The 16283-nt window shown below is 39.8% G+C and overlaps 1 protein-coding gene across 1 annotated transcript in view; it reads left to right on the plus strand.

Annotated features, from left to right (window-relative positions):
* NCALD (neurocalcin delta) overlaps nt 1-16283 on the plus strand; it is a 310833-nt gene that overhangs the window by 168739 nt on the left and 125811 nt on the right. The window lies entirely within an intron of this gene.

Raw genomic sequence — 16283 nt, forward strand, 5'->3', positions numbered from 1 at the left:
CAGTTGGGGCCATCTGGGAAGTGAACCAGCAGATGGAAGGTCTCTGTTTCTTCCTCTCTCTCTCTGTAACTTTCAAATATTTTTAAAAAAGCTATAGTAACTCACATAGTATTGAGATAAAAGCCAAAACATAGATCAACGCAGAGAATGAAGAACTCAGAAATTAATCCACATAGATAGAGCAAACTGATGTTTGAAAAGGGTGCCAGAACATACAATGGAAAAAGGATGGTCTTTTCAATAGAAAATACTAACACAACTGGATATATATGTGTAGAAAAATGAAATTAGATCTGTATCTCTCATCAAATAAAATGTCAACTCAAGATGGATCAAATATCTAAGACCTGAAGCTATGAAATCTCTAGGAAAAAACATAAGAGAAATACTCTAGGTTTTTGTTCAGGCAATGTTTTTTGGACAAGACCCAAAAGCACAAGCAACAAAAGTAAAAATAAACAAATAGGATTACATGAAATGAAGAAATTTTTGCACGATGAACTATGAACAGAGTAGAAAGACATCTGTAAGAATGGAAGAAAAGATCTGCAAGCTATTTATCCAATGAAGGAGTAATATCCAGAATATGTAAAGAAAGTAAAAAACTTAACAGCAATAATTTAACCAATCCAGTTAAGAAATGGGCAAAGATGACATGGTGGCAAAAAACAATCTAAATGAAAGATCCTGGTGAATAAGACCCCATCAGAAGGAACAGGCCATCAAGGAGAGAGGCGCCTTTCTCTGAAGGGAGGAAGGAACCTCCACTGTGATATGGCCTTAACAAGTTCAGAGTCGGTGAACTCAAGGGGCTTCCATAGCCTAGACAGCTCATAGCAAGAGTCTCGGGTGATTGCTGACCTCATAAATAAGAGAGCCAATTGTTAAATCAACAACAGGAGTCACTGGGTACATGCTCCCCACGTAGGATCTCTGTCCTTAATGTGTTTTACTATGAAACGTAAAAACACTACTAGTCGAACAGTACCCTATATCTTGTGCAGTTGTGTGAGTGAAATCTGTTGAAATCCTTGCTTAGTATATACTAAGTTGATCTTCAGTGTATGAAGGTAATTGAAAATGAAACTTGATAAAGGGCGGGATGGGAGAGAGAGAGGGAGAGGGGAGGGCCACGGGAGGGAGGGAGGTTGGGGGGAGAAGCCACAACAATACAAAAGTTGCACTTTGTAAATTCACATTTATGAAATAAAAAAAAAAGAGAAATGGGCAAAGGATCTGAATGTATGCTTCTCAATAGAAGACATGCAAATGGCCAACAAACATATTAAAAAGTACTCGATCATTAGTAAGGAAATGCAAAATAAAGTACGGTGAGACCTCACCCCAGTTAGAATGGCTGTTACGGCACTCTGGCCTCAGAATCAGCCCTTAAGGCATTTGGATCTGGCTGAAGAGCCCATGGGAGTATTTTAGGCATGGAAAGCCAAGACACTCTGGGGTGGGGGGGGGGACAAAAAACCTAAATGAAAGATCTCTGCGAGTGAGATCCCAGTAGAAAGAATAGGGCCATCAAAGAAGGAGGTACCTTTCTCTGAAGGGAGGAGAGAACTTCCACTTTGACTATGACCTTGTCTGAATAAGATTGGAGTCAGCGAACTCAGAAGGCTTCCATAGCCTTGGCAACTCATGACTAGAGCCTAGGGAGATTTCTGTCGCCATAAACAAGAGTGTCAAATTGTTAACAACAGGAGTCGCTGTGTACTTACTCCTCATGTGGGATCTCTATCCTTAGTGTGTTGTTCAGTGTGAAGTAATGCTGTAACTAGTACTGAAACAGTATTTTTCTTTGTGTTTCTGTGTGGGTTCAAACTGCTGAAATATTTACTTAATATATGCTAAATTGATCTTCTGTATAAAAAGATAATTGAAAATGAATCTTGATGTGAATGGAATGGGAGAGGGAGCGAGAGATGGGAGGGGTGTGAGTGGGGGGGAAGCCATTGTAATCCATAAACTGTACTTTGGAAATTTATATTTACTAAATAAAAGTTAAAAAAAAGAATGGCTGTTATGAAGGGACAAAAACTCGGGGGTGCTGGTGAGAATATGGAAAGGACGACCATCCGCTTCTGCACTTAGGGATGTAAATTAGCATGACCACTATGCAAACCAGGATGGAGATGGCTTAAGAGTAGAAGTAGAACTGCCATTTGATCCAGCACTCCCACTTCTGGGTATATATCCAAAAGAAATGAAATCATCATATCAAAGGAATGCTGAACCACCATGTTTGTTTTAGCACTATTCACAATGGTCAAGTATAGAATGAACCAAAGTGTCTACTGATACGTGAATGAATAAATGTGGTATATATAAAGAATGGAGTATCATTCAGCCACGAAAGAGTGAAATCCTGGTATTTGTAGCAAAATGGATGGAATTGGAGGACATCCTGTTAAATGAAATAAGCCAGACACAAAAAGACAATTACTATATATTTTCCCTCTTACGTAGAAGCTGAAAAAAAACCATTATTAATGTGAACATAGGATAGTAATTATTAGAGGCTGGGAGGGGTAGGAAGAGGCAGTGAGGTTGGATATTGGGTACATGTCAGAGTTATTTAGAAGGAATAAGTTCCTAGTGTTGCACCGCGTGGGTGTAGGACTACAGTTCACAGCAATCTGTTAGTTTCTGAGCAAATGGAAGAGAGGAAGTCCAAGGCTCAAATCAAAAAGTAATGACAGAGGGAAATGTTAATTATCCCAGTTTGATCAGCATTCATTGTGTACATGTATTAAGATAGCACACTGTACCCCAAAATGTACAGTTAATGTTAATTAAACATTTTTCAGTGTTTTTAAAAAAAATTTAAATAGGGAAACAACGTTGTATAGAAAAATAACAGACAATGAAAGGGAGAAAATTGCTTGATAAGATCAAAGGCATATATAAAAGTTCTTCAGAAAGTTTATGGTAAATGGCATTAAAAAGTAAGCTTGGGGGCCGGCCTTGTGGTGCAGCAGGTAAAACCACTGCTTGTGACACCAGCATCCCATATGGATGTCGATTCAACTCCCAGCTGCTCCACTTCCAGCCCAGCTCCCTGCTAATGGCCAGGGAAAAGCAATAGGAGATGGCCCAAGTGTTTGGGTCCCTGTGACCCACGTGGGAGACCTGAGCGAAGCTCCTGGCTTAGGCCTTGCATGCCGCTGGCCATTGTCTCCATCTGGGGAGTGAAACAGAGGATGGAAGATCTCTCTCTCTCTCTCCTTCTCTCCCTGTAACTCTGACTTTCAAAATAAATAAATGAATCTTTATTTTAAAAAAATTTATTTTGCTGCAAAAACTTTTGAAATCCAAGGGTTATTTTTCATAATATGTATTTCCAAGAACATTTTAAAGGCTTCTCGTGTTACATCCTAAGAATTGTTTATAAATCCATGGTAATGGAAAAATGTTGGAAGAAAAATTGAACAGTGTAGTGATAAGACAATAGCACTTAGATTTTAGAAAGTTTCCTCATGCTGAGGTCCAGGGACTTGTATTCCAAAGGAGGAATCCAAATTGGAAGACAGTGTATATGAAGACAAATGTAGAATGCTACTATGGGTTTCTAAACCAAAGTGGTTTTGAAAATAGGTGATAATTACCTCCCCCTTTCACATCTTATTGATGAAGGTATTTATGCCTGTTGAAGGGACGTTTTTCATTTTCTTAAGTAGATCCGCATGTGATTTCCTTCTCTAAAAAGCTTTTACTGCAGAATGACTTGTCATTTTAGGAGGTGAAGAAAATGTTAATCAGAACTAGTTTCATATTCCAAGTGTTGTTTTTAAAAAGTCTTACTGTTTAAAGTGATTCCCCAAGATACATCAGTAAAAAAAAATAATAATTAGTATTTTTAGGAGAAAAATTGCTGCTGCTGTCACGAGATTGTTCTAGCCCTGTGGGGTGGGAAGGGGTTGGGATGGGAACAAGGTAGAGCTGATTACCGGGATTACCGTCTCACTAGGACACACTGGGCTCTGGGGGAAAGAGTGATATCAGTTTGGAACTATGCAAAGCTGTATCTGGAAGGATCTGATACAGCTGGCATCCTGGGAACAGTTGTAGGAGTTCAAAATCGGGCTTTCTGGCTGCTCAAAAGAGGAGGCCGTAAGACTTTTTCCTGGGAAGCGTTCATCCTTAGAAGCACATTCTTCCAAAAGGCAACGGGAAAAATTCTGAGACATCATTAAGTGATATTTTGATCTGAATGCTCAAAATCCGAGTGCCAATAAAAGAGCAGCGGTCATAAATATGATTTACCGACGAGAAAATGAATGGCCGACCAATATTTCACAAGTGTTCAACTTCTCTAGTAGTTCAAAAAATGAAAATGCAAGGCTAAGAACGAAATAATGAGTGCAAATATATATATAAATATACACTGCTGTACTATCAGAGCTATGGAGAAATGAGATAGTTAATTGTTATAATAAAAATAGAGTTCATTTAAAAGTCTGAAGGAAATTCTGCCAACAAACAATTTTCATACCTACGATTTAGTAATCCCTCTCTTTAGGATCACTTCCAGGGCAATCACGGTGCTCTATGAAGATGCTTCTATGTTGCTGTGTACAACAGGGGAGATCTAGAATCAGTTGAGCTTTGCAGCCATCAGGAAATAAATCGTTGCAGATTCCAAGGCTTATCGGCTCCCTGGCATTTAGAAACCAGCTGAGGAGGACACAGAAAGGCTAAATATGGAGGCTGTAACAGCTTGTGGAAGGTCCTTACCAGTCCACTTTGAGTGGGAAGAACAAGGGAAAACCTTTGGCTCTTTAAAGCCCTGGATTTGAGCGCCGGCTCTTGGGCGAGCTACCTTGTTCCACCTGTGCAGTCAGGCCCCCCCAGGCAAGTGACAAGGTGTCCTGAGACAGTGGGTAATAGCGGTATACCTTCCTCGTGAGGCTGTTGTAAAAACCAAAGGAGACGATGCCAGTGGAGAACCCCGCGCAGAGCCAAGTGCAAAGCAAGTTCAAGAAATTCTGACTTGACCGTTGGGACTAGGTGCATTTGCTTTCTTTGTCAAATTCAAGGTTAGGGGTCGTGTTTGGTGCAGCCGTTGGTTTGCTGCCTGGGCTGTGTGTGTCCCACATCAGAATGCCTGGCTTCCCGTCTCTTTTTAGCTTGCTGTTAATGCACACTGCGGGAGGCAGGAGTTGGGATGGTGAGGTGGTGGCATCCTTGCCACACACATGGGCGATCTGGATTGAGTTCTGGCTCCTGGCTTCAGCCTGTCCCGGCCCCTGCCACTGCAGCCATTTAGGGGAGTGACCAGTTAATGAAGGAGCTCTGTTTGTCTCTCTTTCTGCCTTGCAAATAAATAATTTTTAAATTAAAGATTAAAAGAACATGGGAAAAATGGAGGCTAGGTGTTACTCATGATAAAGGAATGGGTGAAATGTTTCTCTTTGAGCATTTCCCTTGCTGGTGTTTAATTTTTAGTTGTTGCCATTTTAAAGAGTCTACTTCGAAGTGGGAACATTTCCCAGGGAAAAGTCTCTTCCTCTTTTGAGCAGCCAAAAAGCCTGATTTCGAAACCCTGCGACGGTTCTCAGAACACCAGCGTTAAACCAAAGCGTCTGTGGTAGCAATTTTCAAATGCACCAGTTGTATCTGCAGCTGGCTTGGGATTATTCCACACCTGTGAGGGTAGAGCCTTGCTCCTTGAGAACTGAATCGTGTTTGAAATTTCTGGTGTCGGAGGATCTTTTTCATTCTTTATTTTGTTAAGCAGACCGCTTAGCGATCCCGCAGAATGCCACATTCACAGGCAGGGCCTTCCACCTGACCTGTCGGGAACAGTGTAGCTTTCAGGCGGCCGGGCACGAATGGGAAGCCCTGAACGCCTCTCTTTAGGGTGATTATTCCAAAATCCTCATTGTCCGAAATGCTTTCTTGGCAGCTAGCTGCCTAGTAAAATACATCTTTCTATCAATTCAATCTGTCCTTTCTCTCTCTCCCTCTCTCTCCCTCTCTCTTTTTGTGGGGGTGGGGGGTGGGGTACGATTCAGCTAAAGAAGCAAGCAGCATGGTCACATTTGATTGCTGTGTACCTGCATAATTTATGTTGTCAGAGACTGGAGGCGAGGGGCTGAGACGGTGATGATCATTAGGCTTGGAAATTGCGAGGGCAAGCAAGAGAGATTTTCTTTTAATGTGGGTGGCAGGAAAAGCAAATGGCAATCCGGAAAGAACCAATTCTAAGGTGTGAACTCTGAAAAAGGATTGCCAGTTAACCATGCTGGGGGTGGCGTCTCATCCTGTGCCCTCTCTGCTGCCCAGCTTCCGGGGGCTTTTCTGTTGGCGCCGAGGCGAGTTGATTCCTTTAGCCTCCGGGGCACCTTCCCAGGAGGGAGAATAAGGGGCTTCTATTCCAGCGAATGAATCATGATCAGAGGGGCTCAGTTTGAATTTGGCCAAGGAACCGGAGAGGCCAGCCGTGCAGAGACACACAGGGACATGCTGAGTGGTTCTGCAGCTTGAATGATGGAAACATCATGTCTGGTTGTGAAACAGGTGGAAGTTTTCGGAAGAGCAAGCCAGGAAAAGACCAGGGGTCGGACTGCTATCGGTTTCTCTTTTTTTGTTGCTTTATTTTTTTTTTTTTTTTGAGACTCATTTTTTAAAGAGCAGTTTTAGGTGCACAGCAAAACTAAGAGGAAGATAGACCTTTTGTATACTTCCTGCCCCCACCCATGCACAGCCTCCCCCAGGATTCGCAGCCATTGTGGTACACGTGTTCTAACTGATGAAGCCCACGTGACACAGAGTCACCCAAAGGCCAGGGTTTGCATTAGGATTTGCTCTTGGTGTTGTCTGTTTTATGAGTTTGGACAATTCTATGACCCTAGGTACCCAACATGGCAGCATTCTTGGAGAGGCAAAATTATATCCCTACTACTTAGGATTTTTCTGCTGTTTCTGAGAATTAAATTGGCATGAGACAGATGGACAGGAGAAAAACATACACATTTAATAAGAGATTTACATGACATGGAAACCCTCGTAAGGAAACAAAGACTCAAATAAGTGGCAAAAAAAAACCTCAATACTTCTGTAATAGGTTGAACAAAGACTGGTGATTGTGGGAAACTGATTTAATTACGACTTTCTGAAGTTGTAATAAATCATGTTTTCCTAAAAGTGTTTAATTCACCAGAGGAGGTGGCTGCACTGTAAGTGTCCTGATTATTTTTCTGCATTAAATGTATATACATTTGGTTTGACTGAAGTGAAATTTACCCTCTTACTCTCAGAATACTTGTTTTATATAAACGTGTGCAAGCATTATATTTAAAAAGCTTTGCATTAAAAATAGCCATTAGTTCTGGGAATATTTGGCATGTACTTTCTCAGGGATGGATTCTTTAGAAGAGAAGTTAATGTCAGGAAATTAATAAACCAATGGCTTATTTTCTCTTTTATAAACAATAATTTAATAGACTAAGTATGATCTTATGTTGTGGTTTTGACTGTTACTAAATTGCTTTTAAATGGAAATCCGACCTAAACAAAATAAATACAAATTCATAGTTCTCTAGATATAAAGAACTATCATGATTTACTACCTAGGGCATTCACTGGAAACAGAAAATGAGACTTTAACTGAATTCATTTCTTCTCAAGCATAAGCTTAGAGTAGCTTGACCTGCAATTAGCAAGTTTCTTAATTGGTCTTCCTAATTATGCAGATTAGCTCTGTCTCACTGGCTATCTCTGCCCAGCAGTCCTTTTAATCAGCCTCCAAGATAGCTATTAGAGGTAAGAAAATCAAGTGTCAGGAAGGTTAAGTAAGAGTCGTATTTAGGCAGCCCACATGTGAATCTGTGTCTCGCTCCAATGTTCTACTCTTTCCATGGTAACACAATAATCCTTGATGCTAACACTGTGCAGAAAAACTCAACAGAATGTGTGACTCTGGGCTAGAGATCAATTTCAGGATTGATTGTCTGTTCCCATTTAAAGGAGCTGCACTTCCAACACAGACATCACAAGGAAAGCACCTAGATTGGTCACTCTTTTGAGGCCTCTGGAAGCAAAGAGGGAGTAGAGTTCCCAATGATTTGTAAAAGTGAAATTTCTAAGGGTGCAGCAGTGTGGGGATGAAAGCAAGGAGAGAGGCATAGTCTTAAAAAGTCTTAAGAAAAATAGCAAAAATGGCATACAAGTCCTTGTAGTAATTTCTGATGATTCTTTTTATTTCTGTGGTGTCTGTTGTTACGTTTCCATTTTCATCTCTGATCTTATTGATTTGGGTCTTTTCTTTTTTAGTTAGTTGGGCCAATGGAGTGTCAATTTTGTTTATTTTTTTCAAAAAACCAGCTCCTCGTTTGGCTGATTTTTTGTAATTTTTTTTAATTCAATCCTGTTGATTTCTTCTTTGATTTTAATTATTTCTCTTCTCCTACTGGGTTTGGGTTTGGTTTGCTGCAGGTTTTCTAGATCCTTGAGATGACTTGAAAGCTCATCTATTTGGTGTCTTTCCAATTTCTTGATGTAGGCACCTATTGATATAAACTTTCCTCTTACACTGCTTTTGCTGTATCCCATAGGTTTTGGTATGTTGTGCTGTTATCCTCATTTACTTCCAGAAAATTTTTGATTTCTCTTTTTTTTTTTTTTTTCATTTTCAATTCTCTTTATATACAGAAGATCAATTTAGTATAAAGATTTCAACAGTTTGCACCCACATAGAAACACAAAGTGAAACATACTGTTTGAGTACTAGTTATAGCATTAACTCACAATGTACAGCACATTAAGGACAGAGATCCCACATGAGGAACAAATGCACAGTGGCTCCTGTTGTTGACCCAACAAATTGACACTCTAGTTTATGGCACCAGTAACCTTCCTAGGCTGTCGTCATGAGTTGCCAAGGCTATGGAAGCCTTCCAAGTTTACCGACTCTGATCATATTTAGACAAGGTCATAAAAGACAGAGTGAGGATAGTAACCAATAATCCTAAGAGTGGCATTTACCAGGTTTGAACAATTATACAGCATTAAGTGGGGAAGAGGACCATCAGTACACCCAGGTTGGGAGTAGAGCCATTGGTGGTAGAGTAGAGGTTATGATTACAAAGGAATGAGGCCCAAGTACACTAGACAGGGCCTAGAACAAAGGACAGAGTCATTATTAGAGGAGCTAAGAAAGGTGCTGTCTAAACTACAAGTAATTTTTCTGATTGCGAGGCAAAAAGAACCTGATAGAAGGGGCTTGATAATAATCTGGTGGGCTTTAGGCCTTGTAAGTTAAGAGGCCCAGACCTATCTATCTCTTCACATGGGGTATATCCTAAGGGAGGTGTGAACCTCCTAGGGGAAGGCACTCTGTTGACTTTCATTACTTGGCTGGCCTGGGAGGAGAGCTGGCCAGGTAAAGGCAGGGGGCATCTCTAACAAGAAATTTACAGTTCTGCCTGCAATGTTGCTGACCCTACTTGACCATCCCCTCAGCTGCAGTGGTCGCTTTGGAAGTTGGGCTGAGTGAAGGGCTTTTCAGCTTAGAGCCAATAAGATCTGTGGCTCTGACCTGGGCATCCTTCGACTCCAGGGCAGGTCCATTTCCAGTGATCCAACTCTTGGCAGAGCTGCCAGGGCTCTTCACAAGCTGACTTCTGCTGAAGCCCAGGCTTACCACATTGAAAGCCACTGCAGTGGACTGGCCTGTTGGGTCTCCTTGAGGGCAGATCACTGTACAGATCAGCCATTAATAGGCCTGCCACCCATTGCTTCTGATGCCTAGCTTTCTTTTCCTCCTGGTTTGTGTTAAAGCAGACCAGAAGATACAAGTCAAGGGAGTGCCCAAGTCCCATCTCTAATCTTTGGTGGCCTGAACTACAAGTCTATAGTCACAGGCATGTTCTGTAGTTTTTCTAAGGTAGACAATGCCCATGAGGAAAATTATATTCTCACTTTAAAACTTTCTTTCCCTTTGGTCTGAAAGGGAGGTTTTTTCTACTTACTGTATACTTTGCTGATGGCGAAGTGAATCTAGCTATGAGATTATTATTTAAGTTCTTATTTTGGCTATGCTATTACAGAAAAATGTTAGCCATCTCTTTTATAAGGTCTAAAGATTAAATTGTGCGTCCTACAGATTCCTTTATAATAGAATTAGTTTCCTACCTTGAAGAGAATAGAGAAATGAAAGAACAAGTTGGGCTTAGAATAGAGAAATGAGGGAACAAGTCCTAGATCGCTTGCTGACAATAGCAATATTACATGAATACTTAGCAAACCATTTCAACCATTAGATAACAACTTAAGAAAACATTTACCAGAAGGTCCAATGCCTTCTATAAATTTTAAGAATCATGTATTTGAAAACACCTCTTAAATATCTAACATGGTGTAGTTTGTTTAGCCAGTAAACTTAAGCACAACCATCTAAAATGTTTTTAGTTTCTTTCTACCAACACGTTTAAAACATACACAGATTCAGGTCACACAAATTAAAATGTATCTTTGAATAATTTTAGCAGCTTAAATTTATGGACAATCTTATCTATAAGCCATTTAAAATAAAACTCTTAATAAAATTTCCCCATGTGGACATACAATATGTACACACATATAACATAGCATAATAGACCAGTATAGCAATTTTAATAATAGCTTTTAAAATCTTTAACTCTTTTTGTAGATTGCCAATTGATTTGAATTGCTTTTTGGTTTTTTTTTTTTTATTAAACTTTTATTTAATGAATATAAATTTCCAAAGTATAGCTTATGGGTTACAATGGCTTCCCCCCTCCCATAACTTCCCTCCCGCCTGCAACCCTCCCCCCTCCCGCTCCCTTTCTCCTTCCATTCATGTAAAGATTCATTTTCAATTCTCTTTGTATACAGAAGATCAGTTTAGTATATATTAGTTAAAGATTTCAACATTTTGCCCATATAGCAACATCAAGTGAAAAAACTACCATTGGATTACTAATTATAGCATTAAATAGCAATGTACAGCACATTAAAGACAGAGATCCTACATAATTTTTTTTTTCAAAATAATTAATTTTCTATGCCATTTCCATTTTAACACCAGGTTGTTTTTTTTTTTTCATTTCCAATTCTCTTTATATACAGAAGATCACTTCAGTATATAATTAGCAAAGACCTCATCAGTCTGCGCCCACACAGAAACGCAAAGTATAAAAATACTGTTTCAGTACCAGTCATAGCATCACTTGGCTTTAGACGACACATTAGGGACAGATCCCGCATGGGGTGTAAGTACACAGTGACTCCTGTTGCTGACTTAACAATTTGACACTCCTGTTCATGGCGTCAGTAATCTCCCTAGGCTCTAGTCATGAGTTGCCAGGGCTGTGGAAGCCTTTAGTGTTCGCTGACTTTGATCTTATTCCGATAGGGTCATAGTCAAAGTGGAGGTTCTCTCCTCCCTTTGGAGAAGGGTACCTCCTTCTTTGATGGCCCCGTTCTTTCCACTGGGATCTCACTCACAGAGATCATTCATTTAGGTCTTTTTTTTTTTTTTTCCATGATATCTTGGCTTTCCATGCCTGCTATACTCTCATGGGCTCTTCAGCCAGATCTGAATGCCTTGAGGGCTGATTCTGAGGCCGGAGTGTTCTTTAGGACATCTGCCATCCTATGAGTCTGCTGTGTATCCCACTTCCCATGTTGGATCTTTCTCTCCCTTTTTGATTCTATCAGTTAGTATTAGCAGATACTTGTCTTGTTTGTGTGATCTCTTTGACTCTTAGACCTATCAGAGCTATCAATTGTGAGCTGAAATTGATCATTTGGACTAGTGCGATGGCATTGGTACATGCCATCTTGATGGGATTGTGTTGGAATCCCCTGCACATTTCTAACTCCACCATTTGCGGCCAGTCCGATTGAGCATGTTCCTAATTGTTCATCTCCTCCCTCTCTTTTTCCACTCTTAGATTTAACAGGGATCACTTTTCAGTTAAAATTTAAACACCTGAGAATAATTGTGTGTTAATTACTGAGTTCAACCAATAGTACTAGAACAACAACAACAAATACTAAAAAGGATAAAGTATTACATTGTACATCTAAAGTCAGGACAGGAGCTGATCAGTTCATTGTTGCTTATAGTGTCCATTTCACTTAACAGGTTTTCTCTTTGGCGCTCAGTTGTCACCGATCAGGGAAAACAAATGATATTTTTCTCTTTGGGACTGGCTTAATTCACTCAGCATGATGTTTTCCAGATTGCTCCATCTTGTTGCAAATGACTGGGTTTCATTGTTTCTTACTGCTGTATAGTATTCTATGGAGTACATGTCCCATAATTTCTTTATCCAGTCTACTGTTGATGGGCATTTGGGTTGGTTCCAGGTCTTAGCTATTGTGAATTGAGCTGCAATAAACATTAATGTGCAGATGGCTTTTTTATTTGCCAAATTAAATTCCTTTGGGTAAATTCCAAGGAGTGGGATGGCTGGGTTGTATGGTAGGGTTATGTTCAGGTTTCTGAGGAATCTCCAGACAGACTTCCATAGTGGCTTAACCAGTTTGCATTCCCACCAACAGTGGGTTAGTGTCCCTTTTTCCCCACATCCTCTCCAGCATCTGTTGTTGGTAGATTTCTGAATGTGAGCTATTCTCACCGGGGTGAGATGGAACCTCATTGTGGTTTTGATTTGCATTTCTCTGATTGCTAGTGATCTTGAACATTTTTTCATGTGTCTGTTGGCCATTTGGATTTCCTCTTTCGAAAAATGTCTATTGAGGTCCTTGGCCCATCTCTTAAGTGGGTTGTTTGTTTTGTTGTTGTGGATTTTCTTGATTTCTTTGTAGATTCTGGTTATCAATCCTTTATCTGTAGTATAGTTTGCGAATATTTTTTCCCATTCTGTTGGTTGCCTCTTCACTTTCCTGACTGTTTCTTTTGAAGTACAGAAACTTCTCAATTTGATGCAATCCCAAATGTTAATTTTGGTTTTGACTGCCTGTGCTGTTGGAGTATTTTCCAGGAAGTCTTTGCCTGTGCCTATATCTTGCAGGGTTTCTCCAATGCTCTCTAATAATTTGATGGTTTCGGGTCGTAGATTTAAGTCTTTAATCCATGTTGAGTGAATTTTTGTGTAAGGTGATAGGTATGGGTCTTGCTTCAAGCTTCTGCATGTGGAAATCCAATTTTCCCAGCACCATTTATTGAATAGACTGTCCTTATTCCAGGGATTAGATTTGGATCTTTGGTCAAATATAAGTTGGCTGTAGATGTTTGGATTGATTTCTGGTGTTTCTATTCTGTTCCATTGGTCTATCCATCTGTTTCTGTACCAGTACCATGCTGTTTTGATAACAACTGCCCTGTAGTATGTCCTAAAATCAGGTATTGTGATGCCTCCGGCTTTGTTTTTGTTGTACAGGATTGCTTTGGCTATTCGAGGTCTTCTGTGTCTCCATATGAATTTCAGCATCATTTTTTCCAGATCTGAGAAGAAGGTCTTCGGGATCTTGATGGGTATTGCATTGAATGTATAAATTGCTTTTGGGAGGATAGACATTTTGATGATATTGATCCTTCCAATCCATGAGCATGGAAGATTTCTCCATTTTTTGGTATCCTCTTCTATTTCTTTCTGTAAGGTTTTGTAGTTTTCATCGTAGAGATCTTTAACGTCTTTGGTTAAGTTTATTCCAAGGTATTTGATTGTTTTTGTAGCTATTGTGAATGGGATTGATTTTAGAAGTTCTTCCTCAGCCGTGGCATTGCCTGTGTATACAAAGGCTGTTGATTTTTGTGCATTGATTTTATATCCTGCTACTTTGCCAAACTCTTCGATGAGTTCCAGCAGTCTCTTAGTAGAGTTCTTTGGGTCCCCTAAATAAAGAATCATATCATCTGCAAAGAGGGATAGTTTGAGTTCGTCCTTCCCGATTTGTATCCCTTTAATTTCTTTTTCTTGCCTAATAGCTCTGGCCAAAACTTCCAGAACTATATTGAATAGCAGTGGTGAGAGAGGGCATCCCTGTCTGGTACCAGATTTCAGTGGAAATGCTTCCAACTTTTCCCCATTCAATAGGATGTTGGCCGTGGGTTTTTCATATATTGCTTTGATTGTATTAAGGAATGTTCCTTCCATACCCAATTTGCTGAAGGTTTTCATCATGAAAGGGTGTTGTATTTTATCAAATGCTTTCTCTGTGTCTATTGAGAGAATCATATGGTTTTTCTTCTGCAGTCTGTTAATGTAGTGTATTACGTTGATTGTTTTGCGAATGTTGAACCATCCCTGCATACCGGGGATGAATCCCACTTGGTCTGGGTGGATGATCTTTCTGATGTGTTGTTGCATTCTATTGGCCAGAATTTTATTGAGAATTTTTGCATCTATGTTCATCAGGGATATTGGTCTGTAATTCTCTTTCAATGTTGTGTCTCTTTCTGGCTTAGGAATTAAGGTGATGGTGGCTTCATAGAAAGAATTTGGGAGGATTCCCTCTTTTTCGATTACTCTGAATAGTTTGAGAAGAATTGGAGTTAGTTCTTCTCTAAATGTCTGGTAGAACTCAGCAGTGAATCCATCTGGCCCTGGGCTTTTCTTTGTTGGGAGGGCCTTTATTACTGTTTCAATTTCTGTGTCAGTTATTGGTCTGTTTAGGTTTTCTATGTCTTCCTGGCTCAATTTAGGGAGGTTGTATGTGTCCAAGAATCTGTCCATTTCTGATAGATTTCCCTGTTTGCTGGCATACAAGTCCTTGTAGTAATTTCTGATGATTCTTTTTATTTCTGTGGCGTCTGTTGTTACGTTTCCCATTTCATCTCTGATCCTATTGATTTGGGTCTTTTCTCTTCTTTTTTTAGTTAGTTGGGCCAATGGGGTGTCAATTTTGTTTATTTTTTCAAAAAACCAGCTCCTCGTTTGGCTGATTTTTTGTAATGTTTTTTTGGATTCAATCCTGTTGATTTCTTCTCTGATTTTAATTATTTCTCTTCTCCTACTGGGTTTGGGTTTGGTTTGCTGCAGATTTTCTAGATCCTTGAGATGACTTGAAAGCTCATCTATTTGGTGCCTCTCCAATTTCTTGATGTAGGCACCTATTGATATAAACTTTCCTCTTAACACTGCTTTTGTTGTATCCCATAGGTTTTGGTATGTTGTGCTGTTATCCTCATTTACTTCCAGAAAATTTTTGATTTCTCTTTTAATTTCTTCTATGACCCATTGTTCATTCAGGAGCATGTTGTTCAATCTCCATGTGTTTGCACGTGCTCTAGGGATTCCTGAGTTGCCAATTTCCAATTTCATTCCTTTGTGGTCTGAGAAGCTGCATGGTATGATTCTAATTCTTTTGAATTTGCTGAGACTTGCTTTATGGCCTAGTATGTGGTCAATCCTAGAGAGGGTTCCATGTACTGCTGAGAAGAATGTAAAGTCCTTAGATGTAGGATGAAATGTTCTGTAGATGTCTGTTAGATCCATTTGGGCTATAGTGTCATTTAAATCTACTGTCTCCTTGTTGATCTTCTGTCCTGTTGATCTGTCTATCTCTGAGAGTGGAGTATTGAAGTCCCCCAGTACTATTGTATTGGGGTCTAAGTCTCCCTTTAAGTCCCTTAACAAGTCTTTTAAATAAGCTGGTGCCCTGTAATTAGGTGCATATACGTTGATAATCGTTATATCTTCCTGTTGAATGGATCCCTTAATCATTATATAGTGCCCCTCTTTGTCTCTCCTAACAGTTTTTGTGGTAAAGTTTATGTTGTCCGATATTAAGATGGCTACGCCCACTCTCTTTTCATTTCTGTTGGCGTGGTATATCTTTTTCCAGCCTTTCACTCTCAGCTTGTATGGATCATTGTTGGATAGATGGGTTTCTTGTAAGCAGCAAAAGGATGGGTTTTGTTCCTTAACCCAATCGGCCATTCGGTGTCTTTTAACTGGACAGTTCAAGCCATTAACATTCAATGTGACTATTGAGAAGGAGTAACTTTGCCCTGCCATTTGCCAAAGATATTTTCTAATATCTGGTTTGAGATTCCTGTGATCTTTTGCTCTGAGGTTTCCTTCCTTTACCTTCTTTCATATTGGTGACCATGTTTCTGTGTTTCTGTATGTAACACATCTTTAAGCATCTTTTGCAGGGCTGGACGAGTGGCGACAAATTCTTTCAATTTCTGTTTGCTGTGAAAGGTCTTAATTTCACCTTCATTCACAAATGAGAGCTTTGCAGGATATAATATTCTGGGCTGGCAGTTTTTCTCTCTTAGTACCTGGGCTATATCTTGCCATTCTCTCCTGGCTTGTAGGGTTTCTGATGAGAAG

Source organism: Lepus europaeus, chromosome 4, assembly GCF_033115175.1.
Source record: "Lepus europaeus isolate LE1 chromosome 4, mLepTim1.pri, whole genome shotgun sequence".
Lineage (NCBI taxonomy): Eukaryota > Metazoa > Chordata > Mammalia > Lagomorpha > Leporidae > Lepus > Lepus europaeus.